This window comes from Chinchilla lanigera, unplaced genomic scaffold, assembly GCF_000276665.1.
Source record: "Chinchilla lanigera isolate Chin_1 unplaced genomic scaffold, ChiLan1.0 scaffold00086, whole genome shotgun sequence".
Lineage (NCBI taxonomy): Eukaryota > Metazoa > Chordata > Mammalia > Rodentia > Chinchillidae > Chinchilla > Chinchilla lanigera.
Window position 1 is genome coordinate 9,413,207 of NW_004955487.1, and position 26,944 is coordinate 9,440,150.

Genomic DNA, 26,944 nt, shown 5'->3' on the forward strand with positions numbered 1-26,944 from the left:
CAGAGAGAAGTCAAACAGTTACTCTTTTAAAAGAGGTCATATTAGACAAGCATGGTGGTACACACTTGTAATCCAGTACATGGGAGGCTGAGGCTGGAGGATCAAGAGTTTGAGGCCAACCTGGACTAAATAATATGACCCTGTCCAAAACAAACAAAGTGGTCAAATGATATTTGTCCTTTCTTTGTCCTCTTCAGGGGTTCCCCACTTCATTCAGAATAAAAGCCCCACCCTCAGCAGAGCACCAGGTGTGACCTGTAGACTCGGTTCTCTAGGAACTGGACCCACTTCTCTGATGTTATCTTTCTCTTCTGCACCTCTGTCCCTGTCCTGGCCACTCTGTCCTTCAACTCTTCGAATGTACAGGCATCCTGCTGTTGCAGGGCCTCTGCATGGCTTGTCCCTAGTATCTGAGGCTCACTTCTGGTAGATTCACAGTCTTTGCAAGGAGGTCGCCTGTGCAGCGCAGGGTGTTTACTTACTGAGAATTGCAAATTGCCATTCCCATGTCCTGTCTCCTCAGCTGCACAACACTGGTCCTTCTAGCACAATGTCTTTCTTTCCTTATTTATAGTCTCGATTATTGACTGCTCCTTTCCCATCCCTACAAGCAAGATCTGCTTGGACAGTAAGCATGGTCTTCTCTGCTCCCCAGTCTCTCCCATGGGCATGGACAAAGCCATTGCACTCAGTGAACATTTTTCCAGTTAATGAATCTCTAAGTCTGAGGCAGGAACCCTTTCAGATAATCGATGGTGTGCTCTAGCCTCACGAAGAAAACACTGTGGAGAGAGATAGGGTTGGGTGCTGCCAGGAAGAGGAGGGTCAGGATGGGGTTTGGCTTCTGGCTCCCATCGAGTGCAGAGTTCCCGGGGCAGGGTTCCATGGGGCTTGTGGTGGGGCAGTCTGCATGGCCCAGATAAGGGTGTCATGTGCCCTGCCCAGGATTTCTGAGCACAGGGCTATTTTTACCTAACAGAAGGAAGCTAATCTCACAGACGTGCTGTAAAGGTCTGAAACACGCTGTCTCAGGCGGGCTGGTGAGCCATGCCCTCGCCTCGGCACATGGCAGGCCAGACGGTGCTGGAGCCCCAGGAAAGAATGCACAGATTGTTCGGTCCAGGGAAGATTTCCTCTATGTCCCCATGGTGCCCCAGTATTGATATGGGGAGTCTTTCTGGGGGGAGAGGTCAGAATCACCATAGGGTTGGGATTATTCTTTACCACCTGTAAAGTCCCCTACCTGGAACAAGTGACATAACTACTAAGCACCTTGATTTGATTTCCCTAACAGTGGGGTTAAAAGTGTCTACTCATTCACAATGGACCTTAGAACAAAATGAAATAACAGGTGAGCGCTCTTGTGCCGTTTACTACTTGTCTCACTATGTAGCATAGGCTGGCCCTGAACTCAATGTGTGTGTAGCCCAGGCTGGCTTAGAACTCCCAGCAATCCTCCTGCCTCAGCCTCTTGAGTGCTGGGATTATAGGCATGTGCCACAACACTTGGCAGCTTTTGTCTATTTTAGAGTGTAAGGCAAGGCCTACAATTACAATTACAAAACAACAAATGATAACTTGTAAAACACTGAATTAATAAAATCTGAAATGATTAGGAGCCGTTTGCTGTCCCTCTGCATTCAATCCAAACTTGTGTTCAGTCAGGAGGTCTGGTAAAGGTCTTTCTCAAGGAGTGACAGGTTTGGGACTCACGTGGGGTCACGGAGGAAGGCCAGACACCATCACCAGATTCCCAAGTGTGTTTGGCTCTGCCTCTTGACCTCATTTATTTCAGATGATGATTACTGATTTACCACTCTGCTCCAAGTCTCTTAGGATGCACTACTCCGTGAGTCACAGCACTAGGGAAATGTTTACAGACCTAGTCTGCAGATGAGGAATTGTAGGGTCTGATGGGTAAAAAGATTTTCCCATACTGCACACCATAACTGCAAGGCAGAATCAAGCTTTGGGTTTTGCTGGCTCCAAGTCTTTGGGTTGTTTTTCACAACCCACCTGTATTGCACAAATTCTCCTTAATATTTGGCAGTATGACTCTCCCAAGAGAACTCACAGGTACTGTGAACTTCATATCAGCATATACATGCTTCTGAGCTAACATCTGTTGTAATGGATTGGATGTTTGTGTGTTTTCCAAATTCTGTTGAAATCTTAAGTCTCATGGAATAATACTAGGAGATGGCCCAGGAGGTGATCAAGTCATGAGTGCAGAGCCTTCATTCATGTAGCTGGGACCCTTACATAAAGACCCCAGGAATCTCTCCTCCTTCGTTCTCCCTCCTTTTCTCTTTCAGAAGATTTGTTCTTCACTGACAGTCATGTCCAAGAAATGATTCTGCAGGTGTGGTGGCACAGATCTGTAATCCTAACACTCTGAGAGGCTGAATCAGGAGGATCAAAAGTTCCAGCTCAGCCTGGGCAATTTGGTGACTTAAAGAGACTGCCTCAAAATGAAATGAAATGAAATAATGAAATGAAAGGAAATAAAATAAAATAAAATGGCTGAGGATGTAGCTCTGTGTGAAGGCCTTGGGTTCAGTCAGGAAAACCAAAAAAAGAATGAAATAACAAAGATATTGACTTAGAAGAACTTTAAGTTTTTCCAGCTGTTCTTTATATTAAATGTTTGTGAACATAGGTCAAGATTTGTATTCTTTAAGTTTATGCTTTTATCTTCTATTTATTTATTCTATACTTACAATATCTATGTCCCAGCACTGGCCAGGGATAGGTAAATGGCATCAAACAACAGAACTAAGTCCCTCCAGTTGCTTACTCTAGAATCAGAATGGGAAACACAATACAACATTGCACACCATGTAATAAACTCAGTGTCTTGGTTACTTTACTCTCATTGCTGGGACAAAATACCTGACACCCAAAATTAAGGAAGGAAAGGTTTATTTCGCTTACAGTTTGTGAAGCTTTCGGTCCATACTTGGCAGGTTACAAGGCAGAGTCGCATGTGGCAGAGGGCTACAGCTCATGGCGGCAGAACACAGCAAAAGCAACAAACACAAAAGGGAGGAATGGCCACAAGCAGCCTCTTCCTCTCCCTTACGTATGCAAACTATCCACCCCAGGGCGCATGTAGCTCTCACACCCATAATCAATCAATCTCTAAAAGCCTGCCCCGTGACCTCATGAGGCTTTGGGGGGGACACCCAGACACAAACCATAACACTCAGGTAAGATGTCAGAGGAGACAGAGATACTTTATAAGAACAGGTGGTAGGGGAGGGCCTTTGTGGAGTGAGAATATTTAACTGAAGATTTGAGTGAAGTTATTTTTCGTAAGTAAATTCTTTATTCCTAAGTGATCATGAGGCAGGGTGGCCCTCTAGCTTTATGGTAAAATCTGTACTACAGGTGAAAAAGATCACTGCAGTGGCCTTGCTGTATAGGCATATTACCATTTTGTGATGATGAGAATATTTTCATAACATCCTAAGGCACTGTGTTCACTAAAATTTTTACATGATCTGTAATTCCAGTGCTCTAGGAGGCCGAAGCAGGAGGACATCAAGTTTGAGCCCAACCTACAACTTACTGAACTATTAAGATACTGTCTTGACATTTGAAGGGAGAGGGGAATGTAGCCCAATGACAGGGCCCTGGGTCCAACTCCCAGTATTGAAAAAAATTAAACTCAAGTATGTCCTCCTTTAACATTCTTTGGAAGTTTTTTTCCTGTGAGCCAAAATGGTTAGTTCTTCACCCAAAACTTTACTTTCACCTTCCTGGACCACAGCAAGGCATGTTTCCCAGAATCCTTTGCAGCTAGGTGTGGACATATGCCCAAGTTATAGCTGAGGAAGTCTGGACAAATCAAACCCACTGGTAGGCCTGGCCTATGAAATCCTCTGGCTTAAAGGACCTTCTTTTCTCTCTGTCAATGCAACACAGATGATAATGAGGCCTTTGCTATAACAGAGAAGGCATTCTGGGCCACAGAATGACCACATGAAAGAGAGAACCATAGGTGTTTGTTCACTTTCCCAGGACTGCCAACATGAACTGGAAACAGCCTTTGATTTCATTGCTCCACACCTGCAAGAGTTTAATTCCATAGCTGTGTTGAGCTAATGTGTGTTGTAGCAGCAAATCTCCCATAACTGCAGCAAATCTCCCATAACTACTATGTCCTGGAACAGAACAGTCTATCTGCTATACATAGCCATGGCTTTTCACACCTGTATACCATACCACAATTTGTAGATATTCGAGTTGAATTATGTAACTCATATGCTCCCAAAAGACAAAATGAATGAACATATAAGTGCAGGTATACATTTTCCTACAACTCTATTTTCCTACAATTCTATTTGCTGCTCAGAGCATGAGCTAGCACATGGCAGATCATATAGTAACACAATGACTAAATGGTTATGCTAATCTGGGCCACCATTTGGTACATGTGGGCCTCACATCCCAAATGGGTAAGAGTGGTGTTAGTAGGCATGTGTCTTGCTTGTGGACATTGAGGGACCAATGTCGCCAGGTGGCTGTACACATCGCAGAGAGACTTCCAACATCCTCCCCTGTCCAAGGGACAAGTTACATTGTTCCTAGCTAAGCAAAAGTGGGAGAAGAGCAGTCAGAAATTATCTTCCCACCTGTTTTATTTCTGTGGTGATTTGAATGGTAAAATTTGAATTAAAGATCATTTAGAAAAGGTGCTGGAGGTCGAAATATGAAATTACTACCAGCTGTAGGTTCTAGCATAGCTCACCTGTTCAGTCTATAGTATGGGGTGTTGCCTTCCTTCTGAAGGGGAAGGTAGTGGAAACCTGAGATCAGATGTAGAGACCACACTTGGTTTTCAAAATTTATTTTCAAGCACCATTGATACCTGCCAGACACAGAGCTATGCCCTTTGTACACTGCTATGACTTAGGTCTAGAGTATTCTTCCAAAGCTTTGTGTTCAAAGGTGGGACCTTTGGAAGGTGATTGAATGATGGGGGCACTAAAACTGACCTCCTTTTAGGAGGTGGGTTCTGGTAGTCACTGGCGGCATGGACCGGAAGACTCCACCTCGCTCCCTGGCTTCTCCCTTTGCTCCCTGCTTCCTGTTCAGCATGATGTGAGCAGCTCGCCTCTGCCATCATGATGTTCCACCATGATGTTCCTGCTTTGGAGCCAGCTGACTGTGGGCTGAATCCTCTAAAAACTGTGAGCCAAAATAGATCTCTCCTCCTCAAGTTGGGGTGTCAGATATTACATCCTACTTACAGGAAGGTGATGGAGACACACATATACACAAAAAATAAATTGCAATCCTTGAACGCTGAGCTGGTTGTCCTGGAAGTGGTGAGCGTCCTGTTACAGTGGGTGTCAAGCACAGTTGGAGAGCTATGAATCTAGTGCTTCTGGATGTTCTATCTTCTTTATAAATTGTTTCTGGGCATTGACCCAGTTCTAGATTTTGTTGAGGGTATCCTCTAGAGGGGTACAGTGATGATTCTTTATTTCTCAGTTATATTTAGTACCTTTCCAAAAAGATCTGGCATAGTTTATAAGGTACAAAAAAAGAAAGGAAGACTAGAACAAGATGAATATAAAACACTAATAAAGGCACATGATTGTTAGCACAATAGGACTTGCAAAATGAGAATTTTGATCATATCCACTTGCATACTCTAATGTTCTGCCTGTCCACATATATTAATCTACAGTGTTGACTCTGAATTTCACAGCAGCCAGGGTAAGGGAAGGACAATTGGTTACCCAGCTCTATATCACACGCAATCAAAGCACATCAAGTCCTCAGAAAAAGCACCAGGTCTCAGAAATGAGACACTGAGACATTTCCTCCAGGGGGTTCTACAAAGACAATTTGCGGTGTTGTCCTGAACCAAGGTCTCTGTGACACTTTTATAATATGTGTGATAGCAAGAGTGTAAAATCTCAGTGTCAGCTGCTGCTAGGAAGGCAAAGTGCTCCTGGCCACATTGATATGGAATAAGGGGCAGTGTGATATTGTGCAGGACCACAGCTTCCTAAAGAGTCAATGCCACAGGAGTTTAGCAGAGTGGACAGTCTGTTTCACAACAAAATTGACATATTTCAGTTCCACAGAAGAGCTACATAAGTCCTAGAGGGCAAAGAGGCTGAGGTTATGCCCTAGCTGCTGATTAAAGAGGCCAAGAGTCTGATTCTTGCTTGTGATGTTCAGTTCCCTCCTTTCTTCCCTCTTCTGCAAACTGTAAGTTTCTCGAGATTTCTTCTCCTTTTTCCTTAATCCCTACACCTGAGAGTTAAAAATCTGTGGTTTCCTACTCCTTAGGGAAGCAATCCTTGTTCTTACAATCATTTTAAAACTCCTGCTTTAAAGAGCTCCATAGTATAAACTGTTACACTCTCACATTAAAAGGCAGCTGAAACCTTGTGAAGCCAGAAGAAATCACATTGCCCACAGGCTGGGCAGAGCAGGCTGCGATCCCAACTTGGAGCAGAAAATGCTTTGCCACCTGTAGAGGTTGACAGGTATCATGAAGAGAGACTAAAGTGCAGCAGCGAGGGTCTGGTCATAAAAGAGCTTAAAGCTTGACATTGCCCTTCTTGTGATCCTCTTTCCTGATACAGCCCACTTTAGGAAGGTGATTCAGAGCTTGCATCCAATCTAAGAGATTTTGATGCCATAAAACAAATGACAAATGGCAAAAAGGAATGGACAACACAAGATTGCCGCATGAGCAGTGTAGATATTTGAAGCACAGCATTGTGGGTGAGGACCGGGACAGAAAAGAGGCTGGAGATGGGTGACCTGAGAAGGGGCATCTGTTTGCAGCCCTGTGGTGACACAATGATTTGGGACCTGGAGAAGACTTACTTAGCACAAAAAAGAATATCCGTGCTAGCAGCTGACTGTAGCATTCTTCCTAAAATCAGGACAAAAACAAAAATCACAATTAATAGTTAACTGTTTTTCACAGATGTTTGTTCAATCTAGTTTGTAAGTTATTAAACACTGGAGACAAAATAAAAAATAGCAATGGTATTTAGTCTGTAAGGGGGACAGATAGACATTCATTGAAAGATTACATGGAGCGTGGAGGTTTGTGTTATTGGTAAATGCTAACTAGGAGAGCTCCTGGGGTAATTGGAGTATGTGTAATTGGAGGTTTGATGTAGAGGAAATGTTTCTTGAAGAAAATCAGTCTAGAATCAGGTGGGAGATGTTAGGAGCTTTCCAAGTAAGGAGGGGTGTTTGGGGCAGTGAAGAAAGGACATATAACAAAGGGATATCTTAGTTACTTTTTCATTGCTGGGGAAAAATATTTGACACTCACAAGTTAAAGGAGGAAAGGTTTATTTCGGTTCATGGTTTATAGAGGTTTAGTCTATCATTGGCATAGCAGAGGGGCTGGCAGAAGAGAAACGGTCCATGGCAAGGCAGGCAGGCAACAGCAAGCACTCAAGACAGGAGATTATATCCAGATCACTCTGACAGTGACCATCCTCTTCCCACCAGGCTTCACCTCCCAATATCACATCCATCAGTGAACTAATCTAGTATCACCCACCCTTGATCCAGTCACCTCCCAAAGCACCACCTATGAGTAGCTGCGGAATTGGGGGGAGCATCTAGATATAAGTTGTAATAAGAGGTCACAGGCCGAGGCAGGGGAATTCCAAGTTCAAGCCCAGTTTGGGTGAGTTAGCAACACAGGAAGACTATCTCAAATTAAAAAATAAAAAGGAGGGAACTGGGGATATAGCTCAGTGTGAAGGCCCTGGGTTCCATTCCCAGTACTGTGGAGAAAGTGGGGAGAGAAGTCAAAGGCCGAGGTTATGTGGTGAGCTGGGGTGGGGGACAGGCTGCAGTGGGGAGTATGTCTTTCTTTGTCTGGGAGGAGTAGAAAGAGGCCAACTTTTGCTGGATTAGGGTGACTTAAGTGTTTTATGTTGGACAGTTTGGGTGTGAGAGTAAATTAGAAGGATGTGAGTGGGAAGGAAGATGGGTAGACTTGTTGGAGCTTTGGCCTCAGCAAAGGCAAGGGTCCTTGTGAGCTTGGACCAGGTGGCCAGCAGGCAGGTCTGGCTGGAAGTTACTGCAAGTGGGGCAGAATCAGCCAAAGCCCTTAGCACCTCCTCATGCTGTTACCTACCCAGAAGACAACAGGCAATGAAAAAGATTTTAATTAAGAGTTCAACAAAAAGCTAAATTATAGAATACCATATGAATATCCTGGTTCAGGAATAAGCACACACTAGCAACAGAAAACTAGTTTACTTGTAATACCAAAACATCCAGTAGTAGCATAAATAACAAATATATGAGAACAAAAAATAACAAGACCCACATGGAAGGAAAAAATATGATAGCCTCAAAAAAAAAAACTATGTATTATAAGTATATCAGTTCTTTCCAACCTGATGTGCAGATTGAATACAATAGCAATGTTAGGTATTTCAGAGAGATTTCAAAATAATTTGAGAATTTGGGTGATAAACAGATTGAAATTTTTATTGCAGTTGGTTTTACATTGTTGTCTTCAGGTTAAAAAGAAAAGGTAGAGAAATTTACCTTCAAGTTACCAAATCTCCTGGAGCTACAATCAGTAAAAGATAAATGTGTGGTTCTGTTGCATGACTCACCCAATATTTTAATAGGAAAGAGGAGATATTGTCTCAAAGCGGATGGCAAAGTGCAATCGAAGAAGTATCACAGCGTTACAAGAATAGTTATGAGCAAATGGAATATGGTTAAGCATTATGTTTGTAGGAAAGACTGCCAAAGGAATGTCTTTTTCTTGTTTCAAGCCATGATAATTGAAGTCATGGTAAAAGAAAATATTCATGACTTTTCTAAGTTTGGAATTTTGTACTAGAGACCCAAACTTACTGAACTCTTTTATAAACCAATAGCAACGGGAAAGTTAAGTTCTAACTCAAACATTTTCTTTGAAAGTACAAGGTGTGAAATACCATAATGCAATGGTTTTATAATATTCCTTCTCGGCTGTAGGTATTACCCAATTTGGTTATAAAATCTGTCAAGCCTATAAATGCAATATATATTTTATCTCCTCTGGTTCCCAAAACATTTTTGTCCAGTATGTTTTTAATAGCTTTACATTATTTAGCTTTTTAATGTGGTTCCTCAAACAACTGATTCAGAAGTCTGCTAGCATACAAGCATATTTGAGGTCTTTAATGTGTTTTAATGCTACTCCATGGGAAAGAACACGAGCACATTTTCTCTTTTTTCCTCTCTGCCTGCAGGGACTAATTCACTCCCATAAAACATTCAGGTTAATATGCGAGAGAAACATCTAAAGTTGATTCATATTTCAGAATATTTCTAATTCTGTTTCAACTTCCTCCGATAGCCACCATTTCTAAACAGTAAACATCACACTGGCTTTGTGGAGGAGGCACAGAGCTTCACAGCAACAACTGTGTGGTGCACAAACCCGTTCTGAGTTTGTGTGTCTCAGATCATCCATCACATGTGTGAGGGGGAATTGGAGAAAAAGCAGCTCTGGTGTCCATGTCCTGGGGTCTCATGGCTGGTGAAGAACAAGTCGAAGTGTGCGAGCCCCACTTTCCCAACTGCTCTTGAGCAGCAGACCTCTGCCCTAGGGTTGTTTGTCCTGGGAGAAGTGATATAAATTTGAGGTTATCAAACCTAAATTCCAGCCCACTATTCTCAACTACTGCCTACAGGAACCATTCCTTACCATTTAAAATTCAGGAATCATCAGCTTGCTTTTAGGGAAAGAAGGAAGGCAGTTGAGGATATGAATCCCAGGACAAATTCAAATATTAACACTGAACACTACATTTCTGATTCCAGTTCAAGCCACAGTGGAGCCTTTGTAAGAGTTCTTACTCTCGCACCTTTAAAGATTAGGAATGCACACCACTCACGGGTAATAGTGATGGCTTTCATTTATCTGAGGCAAATCTATTGGCTTTCCTCATTCAAGGTATTTTTTAACTTGGAAGAATGAAAAATACTGGGGTGGACTGACAACTGGGATCACATTGTAACACCCAACTGAACTGAACTAGCATGGTGCTGGGTGTGGGAGGTCCACCTGAGGATTGTTGCCAGCAGCTAAGAGGCAGAATTGGTGAAGAGAGCTGTTGGGAGCTGGTAGAAGCTGTTGGTGCTGTTAAAAGTTGTAAGGAGCTGTTGGTTCTCTTGGAGGAGCTTGTCATGCTGGCTTTCCTGATGAACTCGGCTGTTCTCATTGTCTGATGAGATTGAGATCTTGTTGTCACTGAAAATGGCTACAGTTCACTTTGGGGAAGCTCTGGTCCTCACTCTGAGCATCGCTTCCTGGCTCCAGAGGGGAAGATGGTGCACTGCTTAGTCTCCTGGAGAAGCTTGTAGGGTTGGCTTTCCTGATGAGAACCTGGCTTTCCTCATCGTTGGAGGAACTTGGGACTTCACTGTTGCTGAGGATGGCTGTGGTATCTTTTGGGGGAGCCCTGGTCCTTACTTTGAGCATCGCTTCCTGGCTCCAGTCGATCTCTCAGCCTGCTAGCACAGATCTTTCATCCTGCTGGCACAGACTTTCTAGCTTCCACCACTGACCTTCAGGCCTTCCCAGCACGTATCCATGAAATAGGCCTGCATAAGACATTGCTGTGGGTGCTTGGCCTCCATCTGGACTTGTGGGAGGCATTGTTATGGGATCTAGGTCTTTAGTTGGACTCATGCAGGACATTATTGTGGGATCCAGGCCCTCAGCTGGCTTCTTTGGTCTTTAGTGTGTGGACAGATTTCCTGCACTCTCTTTGTATATGATTCTTTTATGAATAATTTTATAAAATATGTGTCCTGTATTATATTATTCCCCTTGCAAAAACCTGAAACTACAACAAATACAGACCACTAGCCAATCATGGGAAAATAAGGACATTAGGATTTAAATCTAAAATGGCCTCAAAGCCTCATGTGCTTGGAAGGTGATTAGATTATAGGGGCTTAGAGATGAGGTACTGGTAGTGGGCTGGAAGAAATGGGTCTAGGGGGGTGTGTCCTGGAAAGGTGCATCTCTCTCACCAGCTCCTCCCTTCTCTCTCTGTTTCCTGGCCACCATGAGCTGAGCAGCTTTCTTTTGCCAGATCTTTCCACTGTGTGCTTTCTGCTCAGAACATGCTGACTGTGGACTAAAAATATGAGCCGAAATAAACCGCTCTTCCTTTAAATGATGGGTTTAGAGTATATTTGTCTCAGCAATGACTAGGACAGATATATTTGCATTCTGGCCCTTCATGGAAGAGAAAATTATTTCCATGTTATAGACAGGATGAAACCTTCAATTGGTGTTATAAAGAATCAGACTGTGATACATGTCGCCTTCTTGTCTCCCAGTAAAACCCTAGTCATTCTCCACAGTTAGTCACCATAGCAAAGGCCTGGACAGTTCATGGCTTAGTAGTGATCCTTTGGAATTGGGTTCTTCTTTTCAGGTGATGAAACTAGATTTGGCCTTGTGTATAGGACCCAGGTGTTCTCCAGTCCATAGACCCCTACCCTTCATTGAGCTCTGACTCAGTCCCATGCCCTATTATAAAGGTTTTCCATGAACTATCTTGTTCAGTTCTCACTGTGTTGGGGGAAAGTTTTATAATTTCTTGTATACATGTTTAAGGAAAAGAAACCAATAGATTTGAAAAGAAAGTAAGTAGCTTGGTCTACTGGGTTCAGCCATTTATAATGAGGTCCAGTTTCGTTTGAACACTAGCTACTCTTTTGAATGGGAAGAAGGAATAATATCTTAGAATGAATGTTGCATATTATGTGAAGAATCTTTGTAAGTAACTATAAAACCAGTAGGGAGCCATTGGCTTAGAGGAATTTTCAACAGAACTTTTGGGGTTTGATCAAACCTCCCAGATGCAGGATTGGTGGGTAGATGGGGAGCATATGTAAATAACCCGTGTTCATTCCCAAGGCTCTCAGTGTGGTGGATGTTGGGTGTCCAGTGCACTGAAAGTAGACAAAGGAATGTAGCTCTGAGTTCACTGAAGCCCATTGGAGCTGTACCAGGCAAGGGCACAGAGACACTGAGGTGAGAACAGCCTTGAAGTGTGGCTCAGTGTGCCAGAAGGTTAATCTTCCCAGTTCACACAGATGGTGTGAAAGCTTTTTGTGGAATTCAGGTCCTCTGTGTAACTGTTTTAGCAGCTGGTTGATTAGTTGCTAATCTAATTAGTTAGCAGGCATATTAGTTATATGTTGCTACACAATAAGTTACCCCAAGCCAAGGCTTCACCAATAAACATGTATTATCTCATGGTTTCTACAGATCAAGACTTTGGGGACAGACTGGCTCAGTGTGGTGGGTGAGCTGAGGTCCCAGGCAAATAACTGGGACCTGTCATCTCAGCAATGTTAACTATGGGGTCCATGTCAAAGCACTGACACGCTTCATAGGAGAAGTCCTCACTTTCCATCCCCTCACCATGTGAACTGTCCACAGAGATACTTGAGTTTCTTCAGGGTATGGTAGCTGGCTTCCTCCAGAGCAAGTGACAGGCATGAAAAATAGTATGAAGAAGCTACATTTATGGTCATTTACAGCCTTTGCTTGGAAGCCACCCTCTATTATTTCACACCTTCACTATTAGCAGTGAGTCACACTTGAGGAATGGGAACTAATCTCTGACCTTGTGCTGGGAGAAGCAGTGAAGAACTTGTTACACAGCTGAACATCAACCACTACAGTGTACACTAAAATACAAATTGGAATCCTATGACAATACCAGACTCTGACAACTCCCTAGCAATTATGTTGGTGAAGGAGATGAGCATCCTACCAAGACTCATCAATAAGATACTGAATTGTGGGTTCCACAGTTACAGATTTGTGGAGAGTACCTCACTGAAGCAGGAGATCAGGGTGCGGCCAGCTGGCTGGACAAGTGGGCATTACCTGTCAGTCACACTTGTGCAGGATACGTGTGCAGAGAAACACTTCCCAATCCTTGCACCTGGGACCAATCAGAAAGTGCTGTCTTCAGTTCTTCTGGTGCAAAAGCAAGCAGGTTTTTAATAGCATAGCCTAGATTTGACTTCAACCTCAAGAATAGGGGTACAAGAGACATCATCATTAATCTCGTGGGCACTGTGATCTCCCTCCCACGCTTTCTCTGTCTTTCCCTTTCATTCTGCAGAACATGCTTCTCCTCCTATCTTTAATAAACGTAAAACTGCACCACCTTTTTTTGTGTGTTTTGTCCAATTCTTTGTTCAGGACAATAAGAACATGGAAAAAATCTACAGAACCCCAGATTCTGGTAACATCACAAATAGCGCAGAGGGGAATGGGTAAGACTCTTGTCCACCTCTTCATCTGGTAGCACGTGTAAAATATTTACTCTTGTACTCACAGAAGCACCCTGTCTCTGTTTCTGCTGGCTTGAGGCTTTGGGGGTCCTGGGCCTCTATCAAGAACGGGCAGTTTTCTATGTGATCAGCATATACAAGATCTTTTACCAGCATCCATTTAGCTGCTTTTCAACTTGTGGTGAGAGCCAGTACTCCTGGATCAGAAAGGCAAGCACAGAGTGGTACCTCCCCCACCTCCCTGCCACCCCAGGACTTCCAGTCCAATGGCTTCATCCTGGGGAGCCCGGGGAGGGCTGGCAAACACTCTAAACAGATAAAAGATAATTGAACAAGGAGTGAGTAGTATACGGTGACAAAGTGCTATTTCCATAATAAGCTTATCTGGGTAAACTTTCTCAGAGCCCTGAGTTCCCGAGCAGGGTGCGGATTTGGCAATAGTAAAGAAACAGGCCAGTCCAGGAATGTCTGGGAGCTAATGAATGCGGGTGAAGTGCTTGACGTTCCTATCTCTGCTTTGGATCCCTGCCACCTTGATGCGAATGTCAGACCGTGTTTAATTGGCAAACAGGGCTTCAAAGGGTTGCTAGGCCCTACTCCCAAGGCCCCAGGGCCGGCTAATGTTTAATTGTCGTGTGCAAGGGCCCACCAGCCCTTGGTACACTTGGGTGTTTTATTGCACTTCGAAAAAGCAATATTATGAGCCTTCTCCACACTCATGGGCATTTCACAGACACACCTGGGAGTTCTTCGCTGCCTAGCCTCAACTGTGAGTGGCAGAATCACCAAGTGTCCAGCTGGGGCAGAGGGCAAAATTAAGAAGCATCCAGGGAACATCCAGAACAGCAGCAGGGAAAAACCGAGTTGGGGTAGAAGGCAGAGGGGAAGAGACCCAGGAATGAGATTGTTAAGAAGCAATGTCCCTCTACTGCGCACTAACGATGGTGCTGGCTGTAATCCAAGACCCCACTGGAAACGCAGAGGATTTTTCCCAATTCCTCACCCCCAAAAAAGGTTTCTTTCTGCTTTGTATTTTTGTTCATGTAATTCAAAAAGTCGAGAGACTATCTTGAAATGATTTTATGCTTTTGTTTAATTATATAGGGAAGAAGAAGAAATAACAGAAGATAAATACTTTATTTTTCCCCCAAAACTACATGGAAATTGTGAATAAAATAAAAGAGTGACTTCCCACTTCCTGACATTTGAAAAGCACTACTTGGAATTGAATATAAATGATTTCTTTGAATTTTCAAGTTAATTCAGTTTGATTGAACACATCTTCATTGAATGCATAGTAAGGGTCCATATCAAACAACTTCTTTGGTTTTGAATTAGTGGCTTTTATAAAAATCATTTCTTTTGTTGAATTCTGAAAATGTATCAGCCTGTTGTTTTAATCATTCTTTTGTTGATTGTGAATCTCTCTCTAAGGAAGGAATGTAGAGAAATATCTAATTACACCACTTATATCAGAATGGTAAAGAGTGTATTTATCTTATTTGTTAATTATACATGTCACAGCTAGAGACCACACATTGACTAATCTCCATTAGCCAGAGTGGCTGGTAAGCATCGAAAATTAGGTGCATAACAAACATAAAAAATAATACAGCAAGTGAAAGCATATATACTTTTTATATGTTTATACAGTGTTCAATCAAAATTTCACTGTTCTTCTTTCTCTGAGTTGCAAGCATAGTCAATCTCCATACCATGGCCCTCTATATTCTTTGTAGCAGAGTCAGTCTTTATCAGCAGGTTTCATAGTCCCATAGCATGTGATCAAGGTTTTAAGCTAATGTAGCAGACAGGTATAAGATTTGATCTCTTTTCTGTAGCTTTCTTGTTTGCCTGTATTCTGGTCCTTTCATTCTATTGCTGATGTAGTGATGCTTTCCTTTGTCAAGGGTAAAGAGAAAACCAACTTCTTCCAGTTAGACCCAGCACCCTGAATCCAGTCCCACCCAGCGATCCCAGCCTTGGAGCCATAGCTTCTTGCAAATGAATACAAACTCAGGAGTAATCTGTTATGCGCAAGAACCTGCCCTCCAATCCGTGCGCACAGTTAATTAGTTTAGAGCTGTAATGTTCTGTGGTTCTTAATAGAAATGAGAAGTGGTAACAAACAAGAGACTTTTATTCATACTTTATCAGCTATTTTAAACAAAGGGCTCTATCATCCTCTGGATAGACTAACAGGATCAGCAGTATCACCTCACTTCCGTTATCATCAGTGGTGCTGCTGTCTGTAGGCACCAGTACAATGCTCTGGATTTACATGAGAGGCCTTCTTCCTTCTATCCCTAACAAATTGTGCTCCATGTTTTTAAAATACCTTTAAATGAAACTTTGTTTCATTTCAAAGGTCACAGCTTAGAGACTATCTGCATATATGTTTTTCAGAGAAAATGAGATTGGTGCATTACGAAGGTTTGCAAATTTATCTTATAGTGGCAAATGATTGCCATTGCTGCTGGCAGGTCTGGGGTGGGAGAACCGGAGGCTTTCTCTACTAGTGCAGGGCCAGGCTCTGCGAGTGAGGAATTTGAGTCTTTAGCCCAGTAACTGTTTGCTTTTCAGTCAATGTATGGAAGGGACAGAAAAGTGAAGAAGCTACTGCTAAACATGACTTCTGGCTCTGAGGACAGGCCGTTGCACTATCCGTACCCCTTGTGTTTGTTTCTTTCTTCATTCATTCCTTTGCTCAGTGGATGTGTATTAAGTGCCTACTGTGTGCCAGACAATGTCCTGGACTGAGAAGACATAGGAATGAAGTAGGAAGATTGGGACCCTGCCCCTGGGAAACTTGCAGTTTAGTAGAAAGAGGGGAATTAAACAACTAGTTGCATAGTTAGCTTTGTTAACCTTGCTGTGCAAGACAAGTGCAGGAAACCCTAAAGAACCTGACTCAGGGGAGATGAGGGCCACATGGAGAAAGGTAGATATTGCCATGGTGATGAGATGCATAGAGGACCAGCTTGGCAGGCAAGACAGTTATGTGACCAAAGGCCCTGAGACAGGTGGGTTCAAGTCCAATAAATAATTTATAGAAAATATAGACACATTTATAGAAAACATAGTACATGGGAAATACTGTCATTTAGCAGTAAATAGAAGATTATCATTTGTTCCAAAACTAAAAATAACCATAAAGGTACATTTACTTTCTACCTCTTGTTAAAAGAGGCATGTAACAAAGGGCTCAGTTTCCTGGGACAAAGCTGGAGCTGAGTAAACTCTCAGGGTTTCATTTATGAACCCTGAAGAACCCTGCAAACTTCCTTCTGCTTTGTGCCCACTCTCACCCAGGATGAACCACATCTGTGTCCCAGCACGGTGGTCACCACTGGAAGGAGAGGAAGTCCTTTTTCCCTGCATTCATCTAACTATCTGTGGGGAAAGACCAGATTTTTAAACATTCTGTTACGAACAGATACTTTTATAAAATACCATAAAAGTAAGTTGCTAGAGAAGTGAGTGTGTATTTTGATTTCATGGCCACACCAATTACTATAAAAATCTTCTTTCAGTTTCTGGACTAGTTTCTTTCAGATGGATAACAAGCAGCTCTCAGACTCGATTCCAAGGGGATCTTAGTTATCCCTCTGCTTCAAGCACTGCCATGCTGATCTCCGGTGAATCCATCATCTAGGAATAGACCCACAACTTGTGCAAGCATTTACACTGCCTGCCCAGGCCAACTCCTGAGCAAGAACGCTCCTTGTATGACTTCCTCACTGCAAGAAGTGGTTTTTTTTTTTTTTTTTTTTTTTTAAATGAATTCATTTTTCTAAAACTAGGAGGACATACTTCAAATCCTGGTATTTCCAGGGCTGGGAAGTAATCCCAGGTCTTCTCTCTTTCATCTTTCTTTTTCTAAATTTCCCAACAGGCATATAGTTGCTGGGAAGTTGAGGCCCTGGGTAGATCACAGTGCCCAAGACTCCTGAGAGTAAGAAATCCTGAGAGAAGCAAATTCAGCTACCAAGCCCTTGTTGCTTGTGCTTCTTCCTCAACATAGCATTCTGGGCTTGGACGAAAGTCATGCTTAATTTTCATCTCATTTATCCCCCTACTCTACACTGTTGCTAGACTATCTTGTTTACCAGTGTGACTTCGGTTATTTCAGAAAAACCTACAACTCCCAAACTCTACCTCTAGCATGTTCTGGTCTGAGTTCCAGACTGTGGCAAACTAACCTCTAGCCCCTCATAGTAGCTAAACAATGTTTCCCTCAAAGAAATATGTGCCCTGATCGCCAACACCAGTGCGTGCATTATCTTCACGTGGCAGGAGACCTGAGATGTGATGAAGGAAGGAAGGAAGGGATCACCTGATGTCACCTGATGGTGAGGTGATCCTGGGCTATTCCCGTGGGCATGGTGTCATCTCAAGGAACTGCAGAAGAGGGAGGCAGAGGTTCAGAATCAGAGAGAACGTGGTGAGAGAAACATAAGTCAAGGTGACTCGAGCCCTGAGCTCGGGGATGCAGACAGCTCTAGATACAGGAAAAGGAAAGGACAGATGCGAGATCTTTGTCTCAGCCCATCAGACTGATTCCACACTTCCTATCCCCATAACTACTGCTGGTAACTACTGATAATGATTAGACTTAGGTGTTTCCAACTTTCTAGTGGAGAGAAAGCAATAGGAATTCAGTAGAAACCATAATTCAAAATTTGAAATTTGATCTTTCCCAAGATAATGAGGGCAGTAAGATCCTCCCTCTGGCTGTTCCAGGTGCTGAGAGATGGTGGGGACCCTCGCTCAGCATCAGCGATGGATGATAGGAGAGTTGGAGGGTGCTCTCCCCTGCATTGCTGCTACATGATGCGGTTAGATCCACTGCATTTCAAATGCATTTTCTACTTAATGACGAGTTACTGAGAAGCAGCCCCACTGCACATCAGAGTGTCTGTGTCAGGCAATCAACAAGTAGTTTAAGTCACTCTGGGTAATTTGCCACAACAGTGTAAGAAACCAGGATGCCTGAGTACCGCCTCCTGCCCTCCACCTGCTGTGCTCCTTCTGAGCTCTTCGTTTTGGGGTTGTTTCCACCACCTACCCCCACAATGGGAGATGAAACCCATCCAGGATACGTCCCACTCACTCACCCTCCATACCCACAGTTCGCCTCTGTTTTCAGACCATGTTCAGACCCCTTCAAGAGGCACACAGGGCCTGAGGAGGTGTCCTGTGGTCTCCATCTCTGGTGACACTAGCCTCTCATGAGAGCCCAGATGCACCCCAGGCACAGACACTCGCTCCTGAGCCAGTCTGGAGGGCACAGATCCTTTTCTCCAAGGAGCCTTCTCTATACCCACTGCTGAAGTGAGGAGCCCACTCTTGCCTTCTTCCCTAAATTCCTGTGCCTGGAGAGGCACACCACACCCCAAATGTTCAATTTTCGTCTTTCCTATTATTCTTCAGCTCCTGAGTGCAGCAACTCCTCTGTTTGGCTCTGTACCTGGCACAAAAGCAGGCATTCAGTGACAAAAAACCCAGAGCAAAAAGAACTGGAGCTTCAAGTTCAGGGAAGAGTTCAGGGCCAGGGACCTGGGATGTTGCCAGCAGGGAATCTCCTTGAGACCTGGGCTTTGCTTCCCTGGGAAGACGCAGCCAGCTCAGAGCCCCATATTGTTCATACTGGCCTAGGACATCAGGGACTCCCTTTTCACACCTGCCTAGGTCATTGTTTGGTTCCCCAGTGGAGAGAGATGCATGAAAGCTATGTAGCAGTGAGTACAGCAAGCGCAAGTCCTGACCATTAACAGGCAGACATCCTGGCCGCAGGTCAGCCCAGCTTACTAGTGTGTGCTTACAGCACATAATAAATGCATTTACAGTGGAGAATTTATATATAACTCTAATCCTTTTTGCTTTCTATCCCCTGCCTATCTTTCCCCCATCTCTCTCCATTCCCTAGATCCCCTTCCCATCTGCAAAAGGTCTACCTCCCTGTTTCCTATTATCTATCTTTCATTTTGCCCTTTAAATTATTTATACTTTGGGTTTCTCGTATAAGAGAAGCTGGGCACTAATTAACTTCTGTGTCTGATTTATTTCACTTAGCATTATGTGTCCATTTTCCTACAAGTGACTCAAATTTATCCTTCTTTATGACTAAGTAGTACTTCTCTGTTTGTGAATATCACATTTTCTTGGTCCATTCATCTATTGACAGACACATAGACTATTGCAAGATTTAGCTGTTATGGGTTGTGCTGCTATAGACATAGGTATGCATGGATCACTGTAATGTGATGTCATTTACTCTTTCAGGAAGACACCTACAAAAGGTGTAGGTGGGTCAAATGAAATTCCTAGTTTTAGCTTTCTGAGGAATCTCCATATTGATTTTCATAGTGTTGTTAGTTTATATTCCCACAACAATTTAGAAAGGTTTCTTATCCCTTCTAACCTGGCTGTTTTTTGAGTTTTTCATGATAGCCACTTTTTTCTGAAGAAAGACAAAATCTAAGTGTTGTTTTGATTTGCATTTTCCTAAAGGCCAAAGGTACTGAATGTTTTTTTCATGTACCTATCAATTACCATTTTTACTTCTGTGTTTGTGAAGTATCCATTCCTTTCAGTTGTTTAACTGCCAGCCCAGTTTGTGGATCCAGCGCATGACAGACGCTCTCTCCAAAGCTGTGTGACATGAGAGAGGAAGAGCATTTGGCCATATCCTGGGACTGCAGGGTAGAGCTGCCACCCTCTGGAGTCCCTTCAGCATGGCAGGAGGAGGGGGCATGACACAGGGGATGGAGGCAGCAGACCTGGGTTCAAACACTGGTTCTATCTCCAGTGACCTTTGACACTGAAGAATCCACTTCCTTTCTTGCAACTCACCTTGCTTTCCTAAGAGATAAAGGTTCAAGTGAGACTAAGTACAGGAAGGTTGTTATGAACAGCAGCATCTGAAAAACAAACTTAGACAGACAAAGCAACACAGCTACTGGATGACAACACAACTACTGGAAAGTCTCATTTCTTGGGCATGGACCTTTTCGTTTGGTCCCATTCAACAGCAGTAACAGAAGCCTCATGGTGTGCAGGGTCTTGCTTATTCTGAGAATCATTGCTACTTGCCCACTTTCAGAAAATCTGTTTTTACCCTTGTGTACAAGGACACCAGCTACGTGTCTGTCCCTTCAGAACACATAGGTCTGCCACTGCTGTCCTTGGCTTGTTCTTTCCTCAGTCTTGTCCACTCTAGTCATCCCTGAATTCACCACCCAGTGCTGTTTCCCTGGGTTCCCTTCACTGGAGGAAGCAGCTGTGGTGTCTGCCTTACAAGGAGTGCAGCTTGGCTTGACATACAGAGAAGATACCCTGGGCTTCCTCCTGGAGAGGGATGTGCATTTGTGCATTTGTCCATGCAGGTGAGATATTTTTACTTTCCTAGAGGCCTTCCACAGCCACAGCATCTTAATCTAAATGAATAGCCAGGTGCAGGCAAAGCCCCCTGCAGAGCCATTTCTAAGTGGAACAGCAAGAAAGGAGAGACTCAACTTCAGTCATCATCATCATCTGAAAAAGGGCTTCATGTACCATCAGGAGACCTGCATGGATCCTTGCAATCTCAGCTATGCCATTCATAAAACAGGGATCACACTAATAATGTCTTTTTCCCAAGGTTGTTAGAAGGAACAGATTGAAATAACGTACAGGAATCCTCTTTGGATATGATAAATTCCAGTGTATTCTTGGACTGTGTCTTAGTCACTTTCTTGTGCTGGGATACAACCTACGACTTACAGGCTCATGGTTTTTAGAGGGTTCAGTCCATAGTCAGCGGACTCCCAGGATGGTGCAGGGGCATGCTGCAAAGGCTTGGGCAGAGGCTGGTTGCTCAGATCATGATGGCCAGGAGGCATAGTGCAAAGGTGGGAGCCAAGGATGGAGACTCACCTTTCCAGGCCACATGCCAAGAGACCTACCTCTTCCCAATAGGCTCCACCTCTTAACACCATGTTCAACTATGGGCTTATCAATGGATGAACTTGCTGATGAGAACAGTGCCCCATGATCTAATCACCTTCCTAAAGCCCCAGCTCTGAGCACGTGAGCCTTCTGGGGGACACACCAGGTCGGAATCATAACAAGTTGCACAACATCTGACTGGCGTACGCCTCAGACGCTTGTTTTCTCACAGTGCCTGAGGCTGGCAGTCCAGGACCAAGGTAATGGCGGCTTTGGCCGGTTTCTGGTGAGGCCTTGCTCTTTGTCTTGTAGACAGTCACCCTGGCACTTGTCTTCAGGTGACCTTATCTCTGTGTGTTTACACCAGGACCATCTGCTATCCCATTAGCCTATTTAACCTTAACGACCCCCTAAAGGCCTTATCTCTAAGTGCAACTTCTTTGGGTGTTAGAGCTTCTACATATGAATTTGGAGGAAGACACATAACACACAATATTGATGTAAATAATGTCACTGTAATGTTTAGTGCTCAACTTGGAAACACATGAGTCAGTCATGAAGTTTTCCTAAAGTGAAATCTTTAGAAAATGAATCGCGGACCAGCAGGAACATTTCCAAGGTTAAAATGTGTCCTTTTGCCTTCTGTGTCCTTTCCATCAGAAGCCCCGACCAGAAGGTTTTCTCCATGCAAACTGCCCCAGAAGGTCTCCTGCCTTCACAGATACTGAATTTCTCTTCTAGAGAGAGAGCGTGCCCTTCTCTCAGCCCTAGGATAGAAGGTGCTGACTAGGGCAGATCTTCTGGGTCAGGACCAACTTGCCTCAGTTCACTAACCTAACTCTTCTGGAAGTGGACAGGAAATGAGTCAGAGGCTCCTGTGAAGCAAATAGGAGTAGGAATGAATCCAAAATACTTGTCTTTAAGGTTAACTCCTGATTGAACTAAACTTTTTATTCCTTCAAGGCTTCCTCTGGTCCTGAACTACTTTGGGTGGAAAGTGAATTTCATAGACCAGAAAAGGAGCAATTGACATCTTTTCTCCTTTTTTCCTCAGGGTAAGCCAAATTTTGGGTTTGAGGAAGAGAGCCCAAGTGTTCCCAACTGGAACTGAGCCTGGAGGGAATAATCTGGTAGTAACTGAGTGGAGAACCAACCTTCTGTGGTACCCTTAGCTTGGAGTGTACTCCCTCTGTTCTTCTGAGTTCTTATGACCATTCTTTACTTAGAGTCAACCACCAGGGCAGACAGTGCTTGGCACAAGAAGCACAAAGGTGAGTGGGAGAATCCAGGGAGTGCTAAACCTGGACGGGATGCAAAACAGTGTCATTTGGTTTATTTAGCTTCTTCAGCATTTCACTGAGGACTGATTACTCTGCTCCACCAGTCAGCCTCCATCCCAGCACACAACATAACCCTTCTTGGATTAAGCTGGTTGCCAGCAGTAGATGGGATCACTCACTTCCTTGTCCAGCTATTTCCTCCATTCATGAAACTTTCTCTTGGAGCCACTTAGATGCACAGCCCTGGCCTGATAGCTGTTGTCACTGCCATGCCATCTGCAGACAGGTTTAAGGCCAGGCTCCTGGACCAATCTCCAGGATGGGTCAGAGATACCAGGTTGGATTAGACTACCTGGAATAAAACCACATCGTTGGTCCTCAGTGGAAAGATGGACCAGCGCTCCAGAGGCAGAAGGCACACATCAAACCACAACAAATTCTTCCTGCTGTTTTAATGCATTTTACTTGAAATTGACATAACTATAGTTTATCATAAATTAAGTAGTATTAAAGTTTTCCATGGCAGGGTGAATAAAGACCCCTTGTTTTCCCAACCCTCGCTTTCAAGTCTCAGAAGCAGCCCTCCCAAGCCTTTTAGTTATTCCTCTTTGGATTTAGCTCCTTGTACCTCAACAGTACATTTACATTTTTTTTTCCCCTGGTGAACATGTACTCAGTTTCTTGACTGGGGGATGAGGACTTAGCATCTTTTCCTCACCTCTGACCACCACTGCTCACACTTGACTCCAAATTTGCCCTTTACTATTCATGGGTCAAATGCACCCACTAGCCTGTGTTTCCGTGGTTCCTGAGATGAGCAAAAACATTCTACAGAGATGAAATGTGGCCCTCAACACCCAAAACATTTACTGTGTTGTCCTTTAGAAGAACATTTGCTAAACCCTGTCCTATCCTTCAAACAAAATAACATTAAGATATTAGCAAAATGAACAATTTTTGCATGGTTCTGATTAATACAATTATTTATTATAAGACCAAGTGGTGTATTAAATAATATTCTTGTAAAACTTTTAAAATTCTAGCATCATTCCTTGCACTTACCAGTTCCTCTCTTGATCTAGCCCAGTGGTGGTGAACCTATGGCATATCTGCCGAGCGGGCACAGAGAGCCCTCTCTACGGCACAAGAGTCAGCTAGCTCCAGCATCGCCCCAGAAGCTGAGCATTCAGGTTTAACTGCAGTGCTGGTGTTTTGTGATAAATAAGTGGGTTTGGGATTGTAGTTTGGGCTCTTGGTTTCTGAAAATTTCACATCATTGATCTAGCCTCAGTCTTTGCCAGCCTCCATCTGCTGTCTCTGAGTTCAGAGCTACCATTTTGGATTTCTAAAAACAATAACCTGTGGCCTCCTGTCTGGCTGCTTACGAGACCTGAAGTGTCAAGTGTTTCCCATTTTGGTTTTGTTCTTCCTTCTTTCCTCCTTCCCTCCCTTCCTTCTATCCTTTTGCTATTTCTTTTCACTCTTTTTTATCGGTCCTAAATCAGTTGGCCCTAGAAAGGTGGGTTTCAATTCAGCAGATTTGTGCACACCTATGTCATACTTTGATCATTTTCTTTTCCCCAGTTTCACAGTTTTGAGGGAAGTGGTGCATGTAGCATATTTCATTCCGACCCATACCCTCTGTCAAGCCGGTCATATCAGGCCTGCCCTTCCTGGCCCCTGCCTGTTCCTTCTGCCACCTGGTGGTCTTTGGGACTCTGTTGTGCTGCATGAGCTCATCAGATAATACTTTCTCTTTTGCAAATTTTTTCATTCTACTTTGGTCTTCAAATTTTTTGTGGAAATCTCTTACTCTGTAACATTTTCTTGGTTGTCCTCTTTGCCTGTGTTTGGACTTGTTGATTCCTTAGCTACAATTTAATCTGTGGAGAGTAAATCGCAACAGGAGATTAACTGCTGGTCCAAGTTCCTCCAATATGATGACCAGGATGTATAGAATGAGAAAGAGGGAGGAGGGAAGGGCAGAGAAATACTCATGAAGTCATGGGGAAAGCGACATTTGAGCCCTCCCTGAAGGTATCACAGTAACTGAACACATGGCTTTGGGGATGGAAAAGCAACTCAGGAGTGGAAAGGACAAGAGCAGAGACCCAAGGCCTGGGAAGGAAGGCACTGGGACCTCAGAGCATAGCACACTGTGGTCAGGAGCACTCTTCATTCCTTCTTAGGAGTACTGCAGAACTCAAAGATGAGACTTAAAAAACACCTATTCAATGGTGGGAAGAAAAGAGGCAGCTCATTTTGTAAGGAAGCTTGACCTGGAGGTCAAAGGAGTGAGTTATTAAGGAATAGTTTACAGTGCAGAGCCTCAGGAATAATGGTGTCTGAACAGTCATTCAAAAGGTGAGCTGGTACACTCCAGGCTCCTTGCTGGGATGAACACACAGGAGACTCAGTCCTTGTGCTCAAGAAGCTCAGAGCTGAGAGGAGTGTGAGGGCAGGGAGTGAAGTCAACAGGACTGTGGCATGCAGAGAGGAGTTTGGGGGCTGTAAGTCACAGAGGCCAGGCATGGGGCTTGGCGGGTGGAAGGGTGGAATGCTGATTCCTCTCATGGGTCACCTGAATGAAATAGTCGTCTGGGTTCCTTGGAGTCTCACAGAGGCTGGAGGAGCCCATTTCCCTTCATCATGGGACATGGGTTGGGGGTCCTCCAAGCTTGGCTGTGGTCCTGTGGACATGATTTAGTGTCTCACCATCCCAGGCAGCCCACAGAATGATAGCACTCCCTCTGCCCAAGATGCACCAGGTCACAGTCCAAGCTGCTCTTCATGCAGTGCTCCTTACAGTCGTGAATCAGGACGATCTCAACACCACACCCCTTACATCGCAAAGAGACCTAGGCTCACAAGGGTGGAACACACTGCCAAAACACCTGCCCTGAGTGTTAGGGGCAGATATGCTCTGTCCCATTTTTAGGATGTGTTTTGTTCTCTAAAGACAGAAAAATGCAGCCCCTAAACACATGTACACCAGGAGCAGAGGCTGCTGGATGCCAGCAACACATGGGAGACTTGGAGCTGAAGCCAGGCCAGGTTCTGCTCTGGGTCACCCATAGGAGCTGAGAGTACCTGGATTCACACAGGGCAAATTCCTGTCCCCATATCTCAGGTAAAACCACACAACCGAACGAAGGTTTTACAGTAGTCCCTTTCACAGTGCACAGAGCGAGGAAAGGCAGACAGGAATGAAGGTTTCCTCTCCTCTGCCTGTGCTCTGAGTTAGTTAACAAAATTGGCAGATTAGGAGCCTCTGACCCCCGAGTCCAGCCTGTGAATGATCAAAACTGGGGGTGTCCCAGCAGGTCACAAGGTTGAGGGGAGCTGATCCCCCGCCCTGGGTGCCCTAGGGACAGATAGCACCTGTGGCCTGGAAGAATTAGGAGCTCTGGACCCTGCAGTGACAGGAACAGACATCTTCCCTCAGTCATCTACCCTTGAAAGGCAAAAACATTTCATGGCTCAGGAGAATGGATTCTGGCTTTGCTCTGGGCACAGGGATAAATGGCCACAATCAAACCTCCTAATGAAATGGTTTCCCACTACATAACTCTTTCCTCACAGGACAATGGCTTTGCCCAACTTGGTTAGAGGAAGTTTAACCAGAGGGAAAACGGAGCCCACAGTGATAAAACAGTGTTATCAGGGATCAGCCAAGCATGAGAACCAAGGCCCCCTCCTGTGCCAGGGCTTCCCAGACACTGCCGCGTGGTTTCCTAACTGCCCCTCCACGTGCATGTGTCCCTCATACAGTAGCAGCCATGTCAGAGTTCAAGCAACTGGGCCTTTTTAGCTTGTGCTTCCTCTCTACCTCCTGCTTAATTTTGCTGTCTTTTTGAAACTCTCGAGTGTGCATTTTCTAAGACATGGCAATCACTTTTCCGTAGGCTGCTGGGGTGGCACCATGGGAATTACCTGTGGGCTGGAGTAGATACTGGCACTGACTGCTGAAGGCCCGTGAGACATCAGCAACTGCCGTGGAGTTGTATTTCCGGGCTCGGAACTGTGGTACAGCTTACATTCCTTGCCTCCTTGGGCCCCTACCAAACTCTACCTGACAGTAGTATTTGTATATTGTTGGAAACAGAGTCAAAGAATTGAGTACATTTTACAGCTCTAGAGCAAGGGTTAAATCAGGACTATCCAACACAAAAGAGGGTACAAAGGCTGCCTGCCAAATGTCACTCCTCATAGGAACATGTGGACCAGATTGATGAGACTGATATGAGTACTTTTATAAAGATAAGTATACAAATATTGAGGGAGATACATGGCCAAAGTTTTTAGCTGACAACCATCCTAAAAATTTAGAAAAATCTATGATCTAGTAGGGGGTGGAATGTGACAAGAAAATAGTCAAAATGTCATTGCAACTGTAGCAAGGA